Here is a 17,258-nt window from a genome sequence, read left to right as displayed (position 1 = left end):
CATCTGGGTTCCCTGGGGGGAAATGATGTGCCCCAGGAACTCAACGGACTGGAGGTGGAAAGCACATTTCTCCAGCTTGGCATACAGGCGATTGGCTCGGAGTCGCTGTAGCACCTGGCGGACGTGGTGGATGTGCTCCTGTTCGGATGCAGAGTAGACCAAAATGTCATCTAAATAAATGATCAGGAACCGGTCTAGCAGGTCACGGAAAACGTCATTCATAAAATGTTGGAAGACGGCGGGGGCATTGGTGAGCCCAAAGGGCATGACCAGATGTTCGTATTGGCCATACCTGGTGCCAAAAGCGGTCTTCCACTCATCCCCGGCTTTGATACGAACCAAGTTGTAGGCCCCGCGAAGGTCGAGCTTGGTGTAGATCGTGGCCCCTTTGACGCGGTCGAGGAGCTCAGGGATCAGTGGGAGCGGGTAGCGGTTCCGAATGGTAATCTTATTGAGGGCCCGGTAGTCGTTGCAGAGTCGCAGGTCCCCGGTCTTCTTCTTAACGAACAGGACAGGTGAAGACAGGGGCGAGGTGGAGGGTCTAATGAACCCTCGGGCCAAGTTCTTGTCCAAGTACTCCCGGAGGGCAGCCAGTTCCGGGTCTGCCATGGGGTACAGGCGGCCTGCGGGTAGCGGAGCGCCGGGCACCAGGTCGATGGCGCAATCGTAGGGCCGATGTGGGGGAAGCTGGTCTGCTTCCTTCTCATTGAAGACGTCCGCGAACTCCTGGTAGGGAGTTGGGAGTGTGGTGGCGGCCCCCAGGAGGCTGGTGGTGCGTGGGGAACCGGGTTGGTTGACAGGCGGCACCTGAGTCGAGTCGGGTGGTAGCGGGGAACAGGGTGCGAGGGTACTCGAAAAGCTCAGTTCACGTTGCACCCAGTCCACATGGGGGTTGTGGGCTTGCAGCCAGGACAGGCCCAAGATAACAGGGAAGCGTGGCATGCGGGCCAAATCGAAGGTCTGCTTCCCTTGGCGCTGTTGGACCCACAAAACGAGTGGTAGAGTTTCGTGGCGGACCGGCCCCGAGCGCAGCAGACGACCATCCACTGCCTCGACCAGTGTAGGAGTTCCCTTTTCCCGAACGGGGACGCCATGCTCCTTGGCAAAGTGGCTGTCCATGTAGCAGCAGGCAGCCCCTGAGTCCAACATGGCATGGACGAAGATCCACCGGTCGTCGGGAAGCTGCAGGCGGATCGGGACCAGGAACGGGGTGGGTGGTGGATGGACGGAGCTAGAGGACCTCAAGGAGTGCCCCAGGCCAGGAGATCCGGCTAGACCTGGGGCTGGCCTTTTACCGAGGCAGCGGAGCTCGGGGTGCGCTTTGATTTGGCCGGGCAGGAGCTTGCAAAATGCCCGTCCCCTCCACAATACAGGCACAGGTTGTGGGTGCGCCGTCGGTTCTTCTCCTCAGGGGTCAGGCGAGGGCGGGCGCCGCCCAGCTGCATGGGTTCTACAGCCGGCGGTAAAGCTGGGGTACCTGGAACGGGAGCCGCCGGGGGGGGCCTTGTTGGAGTAGTGCCCCTCTTCTGCCTCTGGCGCCGACCTTGCAGTCGCCCATCAATGCGTAGACACAGCAGGATCAGGTCCTGGAGGGCGGCTGGGCGGTCGGTGCGTGCCAGTTCGTCCAGGACGGCATCGGAGAGGCCTTCAGTGTACTGGTCCACCAAGGCAGCTTCATTCCAGGCCAGGTCTTGAGCCAGCAGCTGGAACTCTGTGGTATACTGAGACACAGAGTTCTGGCCTTGGTGCAGAGCCCGTATCTTGCGATTAGCTGTCTCAGCACGCACAGGGTTGGCATAGGCGGCCTGGAAGTGTGCCTTGAACCGTGTGTAGTCTGCTAGCAGCGGCGAGGGCTCTAGCAGCAGAGGAGTGGCCCACTTGGCCGCTGGCCCTTTAAGCAGGCTCAGGATAAAACAGACTTTTGTTTTGTCTGTAGGGAAGTCGCCCTGCCTTATCTCCATGTATAGTTCACACTGGGCGAGGAAGGCAGGGAACTCTTCCAAGTTTCCTGCGAATTTCTCAGGAATGCTCACCGGGCAGCGAGAGCGGGGAGCAGCGGCGGCAGCCAAGGCCACGGCATTGGACGCAGTCTGCTGCTGCAGAGTAATCACCGCTTGGGTTAATTGCTGCACCTGGTCTAGGAGCCCCGGCAAGGGGTCCATGCCTCCTGCCGCTTGGTCCGTCATGAGCGTGCCTGGTGAGTTTTGGGTGCTGGCAAGCTGTCACGGCCCGAGTCTCTGACACGAAGCTGCGGCTGCTATCGTCCTGGCAACGAGCCAGGACCTCTCGCAGACAGCCCAGGCGAAGCACAGGGAGTGGTCGTAAAACAGTCCAGTTGATTGATAACGTAAACAGGCAGGCTGGAGGGTGAGACGGAAGCTTGGTCAGGGAAGCCGAGAGTCAGAAGCCGGGGAGCCGAGCCGAAAGTCAGAAGCCGGGAAACAGAGCCGAGAGTCAGAAGCCGGGAAGCAAAGCCGAGATCAAACGATACCTAAGCCAGTCCGATAAGCAAAGCCAGAGTCCAGAATACCAGTCTATGGGTCAGGCCGGGTCAGGAATGCACAGGTTCTTTCCGAAGCAAGGGGTGCGAGACGCAGACACATCCAAGGGTGTTCGCTTGTTGCCAGCACAGTTTGGCCTGAGGCCAGGATCCCAGATATACTGCTGGCTAATTGGCTCGTTAGAACTCCGGGCTCAGATCTCTTCTAGCCCGCATGCGCGCCTCTCTACGCCTGTTCCTGAATTCCAGGCGTCTCCTCTCGCGCAGGCGGGCCCCAGGTGTTGGTGAGTCTGGGGGAGATGAGCTAGTACCTGGTGTGGCCAGATTGGTTTCAGGTGGCCCCTGCTGCTGGCTGGCTCCTTCAGGACTTACGTCCTCTGTTGCTGAAGGCATCTGCACAGCAGGGGCGGGGTCAGAAGCAGGCACCTGCTCTGAGTCAGCAGGGGCAGGCATGACAAATTGGGTTAGTTTTTTCGCCGTGCGCATTTGCTTACACAGGATAAGATGAGCTTGCTTGGAAAAAGTGTCTACAACCACCCAGATCACGGACTTCCCCTGGGGGGGGGGGGTAAGTCCATAATAAAGTCCATTGAAATACACTCCCAGGGCTGGGCAGCTGTAGCCAGTTGTTGTAACTCTCCAGGTGTTTTGTCCCCCCCCCCCCCTTTTCTTTGTCATCAGACACGTAGGGCAAGTTGCTGCGTACTGTGATACATCCTGCCATAATCCTGGCCACCAAAATGGTCGTTGGATGAGATGCTAAGTCTTTACAAATCCAAAGTGCCCCCCCCCCATCTTGGAATTGTTTGATCGTTGGAGTACCAGTTCCCTAAGGTGTTCGGGAACGTACAGTTTCCTGTCCTTGTACAACAGTCCATCCCCCAGAAGGGTTAACTCTGTTGCGGCATCAGGGGGTTGCTTAACCACTGCATCTAAGATTGATGTCAGAAATGAAGAGTCTGGCCCCTCCTCCCTCTGTTGCTGTGCTTGGTGCTGTGTAGTGATGAGGGCGTTCAAGTGGGACGGGGAAAATAGCGAGTCAATGATCACATCTCTCTTTCGTGTTGTGGGAGGTGGGGCAGCATGTCCGCTAAGAAATTTTGCTTCCTGGGAATATGTCCCAACCAGAATTTGAATTTGTTGAAGAGCCCTGCCCAGTGTACTTGTTCGTTGGTTAACTTTAGGGAAGCCGTGAGAATGGCTAGATTTTTGTTATCTGTCCATATCTTGAAGGGCTCATGGGCTCCCTCCAGATAGTGCCATTTTTCTAATGCTAGTTTTATGGTGGATGCCTCTTTGTCCCATACTGACCAATTACACTCTGAGGGGGAAAACCTTTGAGACAAATATGCAAACGGGTGAAGTTTGCCATCTTCCCCCTCCTGTAGGAGGACGAGTGCTCTGGCCACATTGCTTGTGTCACATTACACTATGAATTATTTTTGTCGGGGTGCACAAGTATCGGTTCTGATGTGAATAGTTGCTTCAGTCTCTTGAAAGCAGCAGCCTGATAGTCAGGGGACCAATTGAGCTGGGCACCGGTTTGCATCCTTGGGGCCCTTTCCCCTTGGTTTTTAACAGTTCTGTGAGGGGGAGGGCCACCGTGGCAAAATCGTTTATAAATCCTCTGTAAAAAGTTGCAAAATTGAGGAAACTTTGTGATTTTTTGCGAGTTTGGGGTGTGCCCCAATATACCACTGTTTGAATTTTCCCCAGATCCATCCCCAGCCCCCCCAGGCGATGCTCAGTAGCCCAAGAAATTAAGTTCTGTCTTGTGAAATTCACATTTCGATAACTTAAGCAAACAATTTGTTGTCATAGAGGGTCTGGAGGACTTCTCAGACAAACTTTACACGAGAGGGAAGGACCTCTGAATAGATTAACACATCATCCAAATAACAGACCACGCTTTTGTACAAGAATTTCTGCAGAGTCTCATTTATCAAGTTCATGAAAACCCCCAAGGCACCCTTCAGGCCAAATGGCATTACCAAGTACTCAGAGTGACCCAGTGGGGTGTTGAATGCTGCCTCCCGAATGCACACCTGGAAGTACGTGTTGCACAAATCCAACTAGGTAAAAATTTTCCCTTGAGAGACTTTGCTCAATAGGTCTCTGATTAACGGGATGGGATAAGCATTATTCATTGAGATTGCATTTAACCCTCAAAAATCCATGCATAAACGAAGGCTCCCGTCTTTCTTTTCCTGTTTTTTCTTAGAAGGTTTGGAAGGATGTAGGATCGATCAAGGTCAGAGCTAGCAGTGTGATTTAGGTCACCTCCTGGAATGACCTTGCCTTCTTGGAAGTATCTCAAAGGTTGTAGTGTTTCCTCCAGAAATGACAGTTGGTTTTCATTGGATGAGTATATAGAACCAATTGTAACTAGCTCTTCATCAAGTAGGCCTTTAATGAAGATATAACGACCTTTGGGGTCAATTTTTGATGATGTTGGAATCTGATGTTTTTAGATATTAATATTGAGAACCCTCGTGACTTGGAATTTCCATTTGCGTGATACTGATGTTGGATCCATAGAGATTTGAGAGTTGGTTGTGTAGGAGAGTGTAGGTGGGTTTCTTGTAATAGAGCTATGTCTGTCTGAAGTTTTTTTTAGGTTTGATAAGATGTGTTTCCTCTTAACAACATTGTTAAGGCCTCGGACATTCAGAGAAATAATTTTCAAAATAGGAGGCATTGTAGCAGGGTGTTCACTGATGCAGAATAAAGTTATATAAATAAGTGAATATAAAGAGAGAGGAAGAGAAAAATAGAAGGGGGAAAATGAATTAAAAAAGCACTGTGCTAGTCGTGATCTTTCTTGTAGTTGCTGTTATTTTGCATTAGTACTAGAATGGCAGTGATAGTTGAGCAGCAACTTAAGAGAAGTGTTACTTTTATCTGTAAACAAAAAATAAAATGTTATTGCGTAGTTAAAATTGTAATATAATATTATAGTGGAAGGTGAAGCTATTGGTGTCACTAAAGCTGATGTATTTAATATTACCAATAAATATGGAGCCAATAAATAAATGAATTTGTTGCATTTAGGCTGTATTAAAATACACACAATAAATAGGAGTAATTAATTCCAATAATGAATGCTAAAAGATAGTTAATCTGTGAATAAAAAATTGATTGACACTTTAAAATAGTTAAAACTCCTTATATTATGATATATAATTTAATTTATAAATATTCAATAGTTAAACTAAATTATTGAACTTCCCTCCCTCCCACCCAAACCCTCAGTTTTTAACAAGTAATCAGTAATATTGTGATTTAGTGATCAGAAAGAATGAAATTAAGTAATAATAATAATAATAATTGATTCACTAAACAAGCAGTTGTAAGATGATACAAGAATCTATTATGTTAAGAATAAAATGAAAATGAGCTTAATTAATGCAGAATATATAGTGAGTGGTTAGCAATTGATTATAATATCCACTCCTCTCCCCTCCCCTTTTTAACACTTGAACAGGTAAAATGGCTTAATCTAGTATCTAAATAGTTAAACAGTCTCACTTAACTTCACCCTGGGAAACTGGATACAGTTAATGGAGAATTCTCCAGTACTAAAAAACTGTTTAAAAAAAAGGCTAAGAGAGATCTCCCTCCCCCCTCCTCCCAGCTCATCAACCAAGCTTAAACAAAACATGTATTATTAGGCACAAACCAGCCTATATGAAATATTATCTTTAAAATTTGAAACACATATGACTATTGTAAAGTACCAGTCATAACTATTAGATTAATGCATTTATTTAATTTTCAGTTTGGCGTCTTTCATTGGCATTTTCCATTCGTGTGAAGGCTTGGAGGAATCCATCGATACTGGAACATGAATAGAGTTAAGTAGTGCATAACCAGCTTCTAAACTCTCAGCATAGTACAGTCTGTCCTTAAAGTTGACTTGCATCTTGTTGTTGTGAAGCTATTTATAGCGAATTTTAGCTGCATGTAGGGCTTCTGTGATGGGTTTCATCTCACGTCTCTAGTTCAATACGTCCTGTGGCAAGTTTGGGTATACATGAATAGAGTCATTTTTGAAAGGAAGGCCACCCTGACTCCTTGTTAACTCAAGTATTTTTTGTCTGATCCTCTGATTGGGAATGGTTGGAAATATGTCTCTTGGGCCTCTGATTGCTGCTCGTGAGGGGGAACCGAGGCAGTAGGCAGCAGAAATATAAGGAGCAATATTGTCTTCCAGATCTAATACATTTGCTGGCCATTCTGCAATAAAGCTTGGGAGATCCTGATTATTATTTAAGTCCTCTTTAAAACTCATAGATTTCAAATTGGAATGGGGTGAAGAGGATTCTAGTGAGAGTACTTTCTCTTCAAGAGTAATATTTTCAACTTCAGTGTCTTCACATCTTCCTGTAAAGCCAGCCCAATTTCCCATGCACTACCCGCAGCTTTACTTACATTTTCGAGCGCGATTTGAAAGGAGGTAAACTGATCTGTCAGAGGTTTGATTATTGCTGACATATCTGTTATTTTCTTTTCAAAATTGCTAAACATCATTTCTAGGGTCGTCTCGTTAGGAACGGGGGTGGGCAAGAAAGCAGTTGTTCCTTCAGCCTCCATTTTGTCTTCGCTTTTCAGGTTCATGTTCTGAGTTGTCGCTGGAGTATTTATTGTAAAGAAGTCCTTGATCCCCTTATTATTTACAGAGGTTTTTGTGGACTTTCCAGTTGATGTTTTACTCATGTTTATTAGAGGTGATATACTGGTTTGTGTGAGTTAGACGAGTTGAGGTAAAAGGGGGAATCAGAGCAAGTACTCTAGGCTTCCATCTTAGAAGACTCTGACGCCATGCCCCCCCCCCATGCTTTGTCTTCAGGTCTGTCAGTAATAAACTTTACCCTTTCAAATGATTGGTGTGAGTTACTAAATTGCTGGGGTCTTGACATATTGCTAAGACTAAAGACTTCTTTTATACAAAGAACACATGAGGCACTCTTGAAAGGACAAGAGGAGGGAGAGGAAATGGTATCTCAGCAATTAGAAGAGAACCCAACACAGGAGGAGGGTTCCTGGAAAAATGTAACCCGAAGGAGAAAGAAAATCAGGAGATGTTCTGCGCACCTGCTGCTCAGCAATAGGTTCTAGGATCTTCCCACAGTAACTGATTTTGAACCATTGGAACAAGGCCTACTTCTCCAGCCTCCACAAAGCTTGAACAAAGTTTCTCAGGATCCTGTGGATAAGAAGCCTGGAGCTTCTCCCCAATATAGGAAGAGGAAGGTGGTGGTGATTGGAGACTCCTTGCTCAGAGGGGTGAAGCCCAAAGTTTGCCGACTGGACTTGTCGTCCCAAGAGGTCTGCCGTCTGCCAGGAGCACGCATCCAGCATGTGACAGAAAGGATTGGAAGAATTATCAAGCCCGTGGATTACTATCCTTTCTTGCTGATCCACGTAGGAACGAATGATACTGCCCATCATAGACCTGAACGTATTAGAAAAGACTGTGTGGCTCTGGGTCAGAAGGTGAAGGAGCTGGGTGTACAGGTTATGTTCTTGTCAGTGCTTCCTATTGAAGGCTGTGGCTTAGGACGAGAAAGAAGAATACTTCAAATAAATGGCTTCCGGGGTTGGAAAGATGGGGAACTGACGCATCTCCCTTTTGTGGAGTGGACCATTGCCTTTGTTCTGGGCATAAAAGTTGTTTTTATCACCTGCTGCCTACCCTCCCAGTTATGGGAAGAGTCCAAGACATGCTTGCAAGATTTTGAGGAGTTTAAGTTTGGCTGGCGAGGAGTCTCGCTGGGGCTTCATTTTGGCTTTGAAGAATCTTCCGTGAAAAATCGCATAACAACGTCTACAAAGGCTTTCTGGAGTCATTAAGTTGACATAAGTTCACCCAACCCCAACTTTCTATGTATTATAGACTACTGAAGATTGGAACGATCGGTATAAGGAAGTTTTAGACACTTGATAAGGTACAATTCTTATTTTTCATTCTGGGACTAAATGAAGGTTTTTAAATTAAAGAAACAAAGATTTGGAACTATTTGCAAAGAAGTAAAGCTGTGTTACAGAGGCTGGGGGTGAAATAGTGCCTTTGGGACTTTAATAGGCGCTGTAAAATTAAAAAAAAAACCAGATTTGTTTGCCTTTATGTCTTCTGCAAAAAAACCACAAAGCCTTGGCTTTTAACGGCATAACAGGAAGTGACGTTTGTACTATCGTGAGAGTGGAAACCATTGAGAACAGGACTTCATTTCCAGAGAGTCAGGAAACAGTGCTGGGAGAAGAAGGACTCATGCTAGACCTTATTTTTATTTTATTTATTTATTTGTAATTTATATCCCGCCCTTCCCACCAGGTGGCTCAGGGCGGCTTACAACATATAAAAACTAACAGAATATAAAACTAAGCATAAAAGGTTAACATTTCATAATTTACATAGTTAAAATCTAGACATTTGTCACGGTTATATACGTAAACATTAAAACCATACAGCGATCTTACAGCTACACTCAGTTCAAGTTCAGTGCCGGTTAGTTGTGGGCCAGCCGGAAGAGGACTGTCTTACAGGCCCTGCAGAATTGAGCAAGGTCCCGCAGGGCCCTTACCTCTTCCGGCAGCTGGTTCCACCAGGAGGGGCCATTACGGAGAAGCCCTGTCCCTTGTAGTTTTCAAACGGGCTTCCTTTGGCCCGGGGACAACAAGGAGATTTTGAGTTCCCGATCTCAGTACTCTCTGGGGAACGTGTGGAAAGAGATGTTCCCTCAGACGTTCCCTCAGGCCATCAGAACAGTGGTGGACATTGTTGAGTATTATGAAAAACATCCGGAAAAAGAGGTGGCACTTTTTTTTGCTGATGCGGAGAAAGCCTTTGTCAATCTTAATTGGGATTTTTTGTTTGCGGTGGTGGAAAAAGTAGAGTTGGGAAAAAACTTTATAAGAATGGTGAAGGCGATATATACTGAACAGTGAGCTAAACTATGTGTTAACACAGATTTAATGGAGCAAATGGTTATCAGTAAAGGTACAAGACAAGGTTGCCCTCTATCTCCGTTGCTATTTATAATGACTTTAGAGATTTTTTTGTTGCAAATAACAGAAGATAAGGAAATAGAGGGGCTAAAATTGAAAGGATTTACTTATAAATACAAAGCCTTTGAAGATGATGTGATGTTTATTACTGAAAATCCAATACAAGTATTACCATTGTTATTGGAAAATAATAGAGAATATGGTGACCTTGCTGGGTTGTACATAAATAAAGAAAAATCGCAAATTTTAAGTAAAAATTTATCATTACGCAAACAGAAAGAACTTCAAAGTGCAACTGGATGTGAAGTCACCTCGAAAGTAAAATATTTGGGCGTAGAGAGCACAATGAAAAATATAGATCTGTTTAATATAGATCCATTTTTCATAGTTAAAAATAACTATGAAAAACTGTGGTGTAAAATTGAAGCTGACTTGTTGACATGGAATAAGCTGAACTTGTCTCTTTTGGGTAGGATAGCTGCCATGAAAATGAATGTCTTACCAAGAATGTTGTTCCTCTTCCAAACAATTCCAATTGTGAAAGATGTTAAGCAAGTCAATAGATGGCAAAAAAAAAGATTTCTGAATTTGTATGGGCGGGAAAAAAACCAAGAATTAAAAGGAAAATACTAATTGATGTGAAAGAACGAGGTGGTTTTCAACTGCAGGATCTTAAATTATATCATGAAGCAGTATGTTTAGTATGGTTCAAGGACTGGATAACCTTATCCAACCAGAAGCTATTGGCAATAGAAAGTCATGGAAATCTATTTGGTTGGCATGTATATTTGTATTATGGGAAGGAGAAGATGGATGGTTTCTTTTGGCATCATTTTATAAGAAGTAGTTTGTTGAATACTTGGAAAAATATTTTAAATATGATGAGAGGAAACCACTGTGGATTGTACCAACTGAAGTTGTAAAATGGTTTTCTGACTCACAGGAAGACTGGGTTACATACAAACAATTGCTAAAAATTAATGGTGGCAAAGTAGAATTAAAAGTGGAGGAAGAACTGCAAGACAAATTTAATTGGTTCTGGAGACTACAAATTAGAAGTTTGGTGGATAAAGATATCAGGACTACAGGTATAAGGCAAGATCAGACAGAAATGGAAAAAGTGCTATTAGGGGAAGACGAAAAGTTGATTGCAAAGATGTATAAATTGTTATTGAAATGGTCTACAGAAGATGAAGTAGTAAAATCTCAAATGATTAAATGGGCAATAAATAAAGAAATTTCAATGGAGACATGGGAACACCTATGGAAGAACTCTATGAAAATATCAACATGTAATAATATAAAAGAAAACTGTCTGAAAATGCAATACAAGTAGTATACGACACTTAAGAAGTTAGCAAAAATGAACAAGCAGGCATCTGATCGGTGTTGGAAATGTAAAAAAGCATGAAGGCTCTTTTTACCATATGTGGTGGACTTGTGAAAAAGCGAGACAATTTTGGCAAATGATCCAACAAGAAATGTCGAAGATTTTGGGATATGGAGTTAAAGGGCACCAGATATCTTTCTGGTAGGATTACAAATGGAAAGACAGGACTTTGGCGTGGTATATGTTGTCAGCTGCAAGAACATTGTTTACACAAAGGTGGAAGCAAGCTGAAATACCAGATAAATGGGACTGGATTTTAAATATTTTACATTAGAGTGAAATGTATAGACTTACTAGAATCCTGAAAGACAGTGATGCAGAAAAATTTAAAGATGAATGGAAGAAGTTTCAGGACTATATTGAAAAGCAATGTAGAGTTAAGAGACATTTGGTGGTTTTTGAAAGTATAACCTGAAATTGGGGAAAATGGTGGTTTTTGAAAGTATAACCTGAAATTGGGGAAAATGGGGGAGATAGATGATTAGAAAGAATTTTTTGAATCAATATATGATAGCTCTTTTATTAGCAGTTAGAAAATATAGAGATAATTACAATAAATAACTATAATTGGTGTGATAATAGGTGAAAGATAAGTGTAATACTATGGGTGAACTAAAAAGTTAAGGTGATATAATTTAGTATATTGAGATAAATAAGTTCAGGATGTGTTAACAATGTCCTGAAGGAAAGCTAGAAGACCGAATTATAAATAGAGATATAGATATGTTATTAGATTATATGTAAGTTTTATAGTGCAAGATTCTAAAATGGATGGTACCTTAATTGTTTTTTTTCTGTAGCTTGAAGCACTGACAGAGGTCAAAGAAAAGAGGTGGGGGAAGTGAAAAAAAAATGTGTAATGTATTGATAAGGATTGAATTGCTGCTTTTTTTCTTTTTTATTATTCGAAATGCATTTCAGTATATGGCAAAATTTAATAAATTTGGTTAATACAAGAATACTTCAAATAAATGACTGGCTACCTCGATGGTGTCGTCAGGAAAGATTCGGATTTCTGGACCATGGCTTATGCTTTTGAGATGGTGGTCTTCTATCGGGAGATGGTTTGCACCTTACGGTGGTAGGGAAAAGGGTGTTTGGTAACAGTCTTGCTAACCTAATAAGGAGGGCCTTAAAGCTAAAGCTCAGTATGAGCTTAGGCTGGCCAAAGATGCTAAAAGCAATAAAAAAGGGTTCTTTTCTTATGTTCAGAGTAAGAAAAAGAGCAAGGACATGGGAGGCCCATTACGAGGGCAAGAAAGTGAAATTGTAATAGGTAATGAAGAGAGGGCGGAACTGCTCAATTCCTACTTTTCCTCAGTCTTTTCTTCTGAAGGGAACCGTGCTCAGCATGGCAAAAACAGAACATATAAGGAGGGTATGAAATTCCAACTTAGAATAAAGCGTAGGGATAGTATCTATCTATCTATCTATCTCTCTCTCTCTATCTATCTATCTATCTATCTATCTATCTATCTATCTATCTATCTATCTATCTATCTATCTATCTATCTATCTATCTATCTATCTATCTATCTATCTGAGATTTATATCCCGCCCTTCCCACTAGGTGGCTCAGGGCAGCTTACAACATGTAAAACTAACATAAAATATAAAATTAAGCATTGAATTAACATTTCATAATTTATAGTTAAAAATCTAAACAATTATTATATACATAAACATTAAAATCATACAGCGGTCTTAAAGCTACACTCGATTCAAGTTCGATTTCAAATTCAGTATTTCGGTGTTCAGTGTTCGATGTTCGATGCCGGTTAGCTGTGGGCCAGCCGGAAGAGGGCTGTCTTACAGGCCCTGCGGAATTGGGTAAGGTCCCACAGGGCCCTTACCTCTTCCGGCAGCTGGTTCCACCAAGATGGGGCCATTACGGAGAAGGCCCTGTCCCTTGTAGCTTTCAAACGGGCTTCCTTTGGCCCGGGGACAACCAGGAGGTTTTGAGTTCCCGATCTCAGTGCTCGCTGGGGAATGTGTGGGAAGAGACGGTCCCTCAGGTAGGCAGGTCCTAGGCCATATAGGGCTTTAAAAGTAATAACCAGCACCTTGTACCGAACTCTGTAAGGTATTGGTAGCCAGTGCAGAGCCCGAAGTCCCGGCTGAATGTGCTCCCACCTTGGGAGCCCCAATAACAACTGGGCGGCGGTGTTCTGCACCAGCTGCAATTTCCGGGTTCGGCACAGGGGCAGCCCCATGTAGAGGGCATTGCAGTAGTCCAACCTCGAGGTGACCGTAGCATGGATCACGGTTGCTAGATCGTCGCGCTCCAGGAAGGGAGCCAGCTGCCTTGCCCGCCTAAGATGGAAAAATGCGGACTTGGCAGTGGCTGCTATCTGGGCCTCCATTGTTAAGGAAGGCTCCAGAAGCACCCCCAGGCTCCTGACTCTATGCACCGCAGTCAGCGGCGCACCGTCAAAAACCGGGAGGGGTATTTCCCTTCCCGGACCCCGACAACCCAAGCAAAGGACCTCTGTCTTCGCCAGATTTAGCCTCAGCCCACTCCGCTTGAGCCACCCAGCCACAGCCTGTAATGCCCGGTCCAGATTTTGTGAGGCGCAGACCGGCTGGTCATCCATAAGCAGATAAAGCTGGGTGTCATCAGCATACTGGTGACAACCAAGCCCGTACCTTCGGGCAATCTGGGCGAGGGGACGCATATAGATGTTAAATAACATTGGGGAAAGAACCGCACCCTGAGGCACCCCGCAATCAAGCGTGTGCCTACAGGACAGCTCATCCCCAATAGCGACCCTCTGTCCCCGACCTTCAAGGAAAGAGGAAAGCCATTGCAAGGCCAACCCCCGAATCCCCGCACCGGCAAGGCGGCGGGCCAGCAGCCGATGGTCGACCGTATCGAACGCTGCCGATAGGTCCAACAGCATCAGTACCACCGAGCCGCCCCGATCCAGATGCCGTTGCAGGTCATCTACTAGGGCGACCAGCACTGTCTCCGTCCCATGGCTCGGGCGAAAGCCGGACTGAAGGGGATCAAGGACGGAAGCGTCATCCAGGAAAGTCTGTAGCTGCATCGCCACTGCCCTCTCGATAAGTTTGCCCAAAAAGGGGAAATTCGAGACCGGCCGATAATGTGCCAATTGGGCCGGGTCTAATGATGTTTTTTTCAAGAGGGGACGGACCACCGCCTCTTTAAGCTGTGTTGGAAATTGCCCTTCCGTGAGGGATCTATTTATGATATCCCGTACAGGATATCTAAGCTCCCTCTGGCATAAACACCTAGTTCTTTAAATGCAATTAAGTCCTCACTGGGCCAGATGAACTGCATCCAAGGGTTCTAAAAGAGCTTGCGGATGTAATTTCTGAGGCTCTGGCTATTATTTTTGAAAATTCTTGGAGAATAGGAGAGGTGCCGGAAGATTGGAGGTGGACGAATGTTGACCAAATCTTCAAGAAGGTGAAAAAAGAGGATCTGGGTAACTACTGACCCGTCAGCTGGTCATCTATACCTGGAAATGTTTTAGAACAAATCATCAAACAGTTGGTCCTGGAACATTTAGAAAGAATGGATGTGATTACTAAGAGCCAGCATGGGTTTCTCAAGAACAAGTCATGTCAGACTAACCTGATCTCTTTTTTTGAGAAAGTGACTACCTTGCTGGATTGTAGACATCGTTTATCTTGATTTCAGTAAGGCTTTTGATAAGGTTCCACATACTATCCTTGTTGAGAAGTTGGTAAAATGTGGTTTGGATCCTGTTACCGTTAGGTGGATCTGTAACTGGTTGACAGATCGCACCCAGAGAGTGCTTGTGAATGGTTCCACATCCTCTTGGAGAGGAGTGACAAGTGGAATGCCTCAGGGATCTGTCCTGGGACCTGTTTTGTTCAGCATCTTTATCAATGATTTGGATGAAGGAATAGAGGGAATGCTTATTAAATTTGCAGATGATACTAAATTGGGAGGGGTTGCAAACACAGAAGAAGACAGAAACAGGATACAGGATGACTTTGACAGGCTGGAAAACTGGGCTAAACCCAATAAAATGAATTTTAACAGGGATAGATGTAAAGTTCTGCATTTAGGTAGGAAAAATCCAATGCATGGTTATAGAATGGGGGAGACTTGTGTTAGCAGTAGTATGTGCGAAAAGGATCTAGGGGTCTTAGTGGATTATACGCTGAACATGAGTCAACAGTGTGATGCAGTGGTTAAAAAGGCAAATGCAATTTTGGGCTGTATCAACAGAAGTACCCTGTTTCCCCGAAAATTAGACCTACTCAAAAAATAAGCCCTAGCAGGATTTCTATGCATTTGTTAAATATAAGCCCTACCCCGATATTAAGACCTAGTGATGGGCATGGCTATATAGCCACGCCATGAATTTCGGCATGGAGCAGTAAGGAAAATTGAAATACCTTTTATCTGCTACAACTCCTTTCTCCGAGCCGTTCGCACTTGCGTGGGTGCGCGAGTGGCAACCACATCACTCCTTTCTCCTAGCCATTTGCGCATGTGCGGGTGCGCTTGTGGTAACCGCGGTCGCAGGCATCCTATTGCGCACGTGCGAACGGCTAGGGGAAAGGAGTTCATGCATCCTCCTAGCACCAGCCCCACTGTATTTGAATAAATGTAGATTGTTGTATTATACTTAATAAAAATAAGACATCCCCTGAAAATAAGCACTAGGGTGTCTTCTTGAGAAAAAATAAATATAAGACAGTGTCTTATTTTTGGGGAAACATGGTATAGTGTCCAGATCACGTGATGTGATGGTATTGCTTTACTCTGCTCTGGTAAGACCTCATCTGGAGTATTGTGTTCAGTTTTGGGCACCACATTTTAAGAAGGATATAGACAAGCTGGAACGGGTCCAGAGGAGAGCAATGAAGATGGTGAGGGGTCTGGAGACCTGGTCCTATGAGGAAAGGTTGAAGGAGCTGGGGATGTTTAGCCTGGAGGAGGCGGCTGAGAGGTGATATGATCACTATCTTCAAGTCCTTGAAGGGCTTTCATCTAGAGCAGGGGTGGCCAATGGTAGCTCTCCAGGTGTTTTTTGCCTACAACTCCCATCAGCCCCAGCCAGCATGGCCAATGACTGGGGCTGATGGGAGTTGTAGGCAAAAAACACCTGGAGAGCTACCGTTGGCCACCCCTGATCAAGAAGATGGTGTGGAATTGTTTTCTGTGGCCCCAGGAGATAGGACCAGAACCAATGGTTTGAAATTGAATCAAAAGAGTTTCCGGCTCAACATCAGCGGAACAGGCTTTCTCGGGAGGTGGTGGGCTCTCCTTCCTTGGAGGTTTTTAAATAGAGGCTAGATGGCCATCTGACAGCAATGATCCTGTGAATTTAGGAGGAGGTGTTTGTGAGTTTCCTGCATTGTGCAGGGGTTGGACTAATGACCCTAGAGGTCAATTCCAACTCTATGATTCTATTATTCTATGATTCTAAGCATAGGATATCTTTGCCAGTTTATTTTGCAGTTTTGTGTGTCTGAAGTAACCTGTTTTTGAGTGGACACCTCAAAAACCAAAATTATTTCCTAATAAATTTATGTTTATGTGGCAGTATGCAGAACTGCATGTAGAAATTGGGGAGGGGGGGAATCCCAGGCCTCAGGTTGTGCAAGTGACTAGAATTTTTCTGCCAGTGCCCAGGAACCTGTTATCTAGATCTAAATCTTATTTGATCAATTATCCTAGAACAGCAACCTCTTGGCTTTCACTTGTCCCTTATTTGTTTACTTATCAAAGTATTAATCAGAAGCTGACAAGACTTGAAAACAAGGAGAACAGGGATGTCAAACATCTGTCCCAGGGGCCGAATCAGGCCTCCGGTGGGCTCCTATCAGGCCCCTGAGCAACTAGCTGTCATCTGCTTCCTTCTCCCTCTCTCTTGCTTCCTTCTGTGTAGCAGATTGTTTTGCAAGGCTTCCTCAATTGCACAGGAGCTGCAGAGCAAAACCTCTATTTTCTCCATTGACTGAGGCTCCTCCCTCGGGAGGAATAGTTTGCTTTGCCAGGCTCTCTCAGTTTCACAGCAGAGCTACTGAATCAAGCCTCTCTTCCTTCCATTGGCTGAGGCTCCTCCCCCTGCTAGTCCCCTGGGGAAGGAAGGAAAAAGCCAGAGCTTCCTTTGCCCAGTTCCCTGGATTCCATAGGAAAAATACAAAGAAAGCATCTTTAAGACCGAGTGCTTTAAGTTTTTAAAAGATATATATATATATTTGTGTCCTTTATAAAGTTTATATCTCTGCTACATAATCTTAAATAGATACGCACATGGCCTGGCCCGACATGGCCCAGCCCAACCAGGTCTCATTTATGTCAGATCCAGCCCTCATAACAAAAGAGTTCAACACCCCTGATATATTGGGTTCAAT

The 17,258-nt window shown here is 44.8% G+C and overlaps 1 protein-coding gene across 1 annotated transcript in view; it reads left to right on the top strand.

Annotated features, from left to right (window-relative positions):
- Positions 1 to 17,258, top strand: part of HIVEP2 (HIVEP zinc finger 2) — a 249,602-nt gene that overhangs the window by 133,521 nt on the left and 98,823 nt on the right. The gene's annotated exons all lie outside the window — the stretch shown is intronic.

Source organism: Heteronotia binoei, chromosome 1 (genome assembly GCF_032191835.1).
Source record: "Heteronotia binoei isolate CCM8104 ecotype False Entrance Well chromosome 1, APGP_CSIRO_Hbin_v1, whole genome shotgun sequence".
Lineage (NCBI taxonomy): Eukaryota > Metazoa > Chordata > Lepidosauria > Squamata > Gekkonidae > Heteronotia > Heteronotia binoei.
This window is presented reverse-complemented; position numbering and strand designations above follow the sequence as displayed.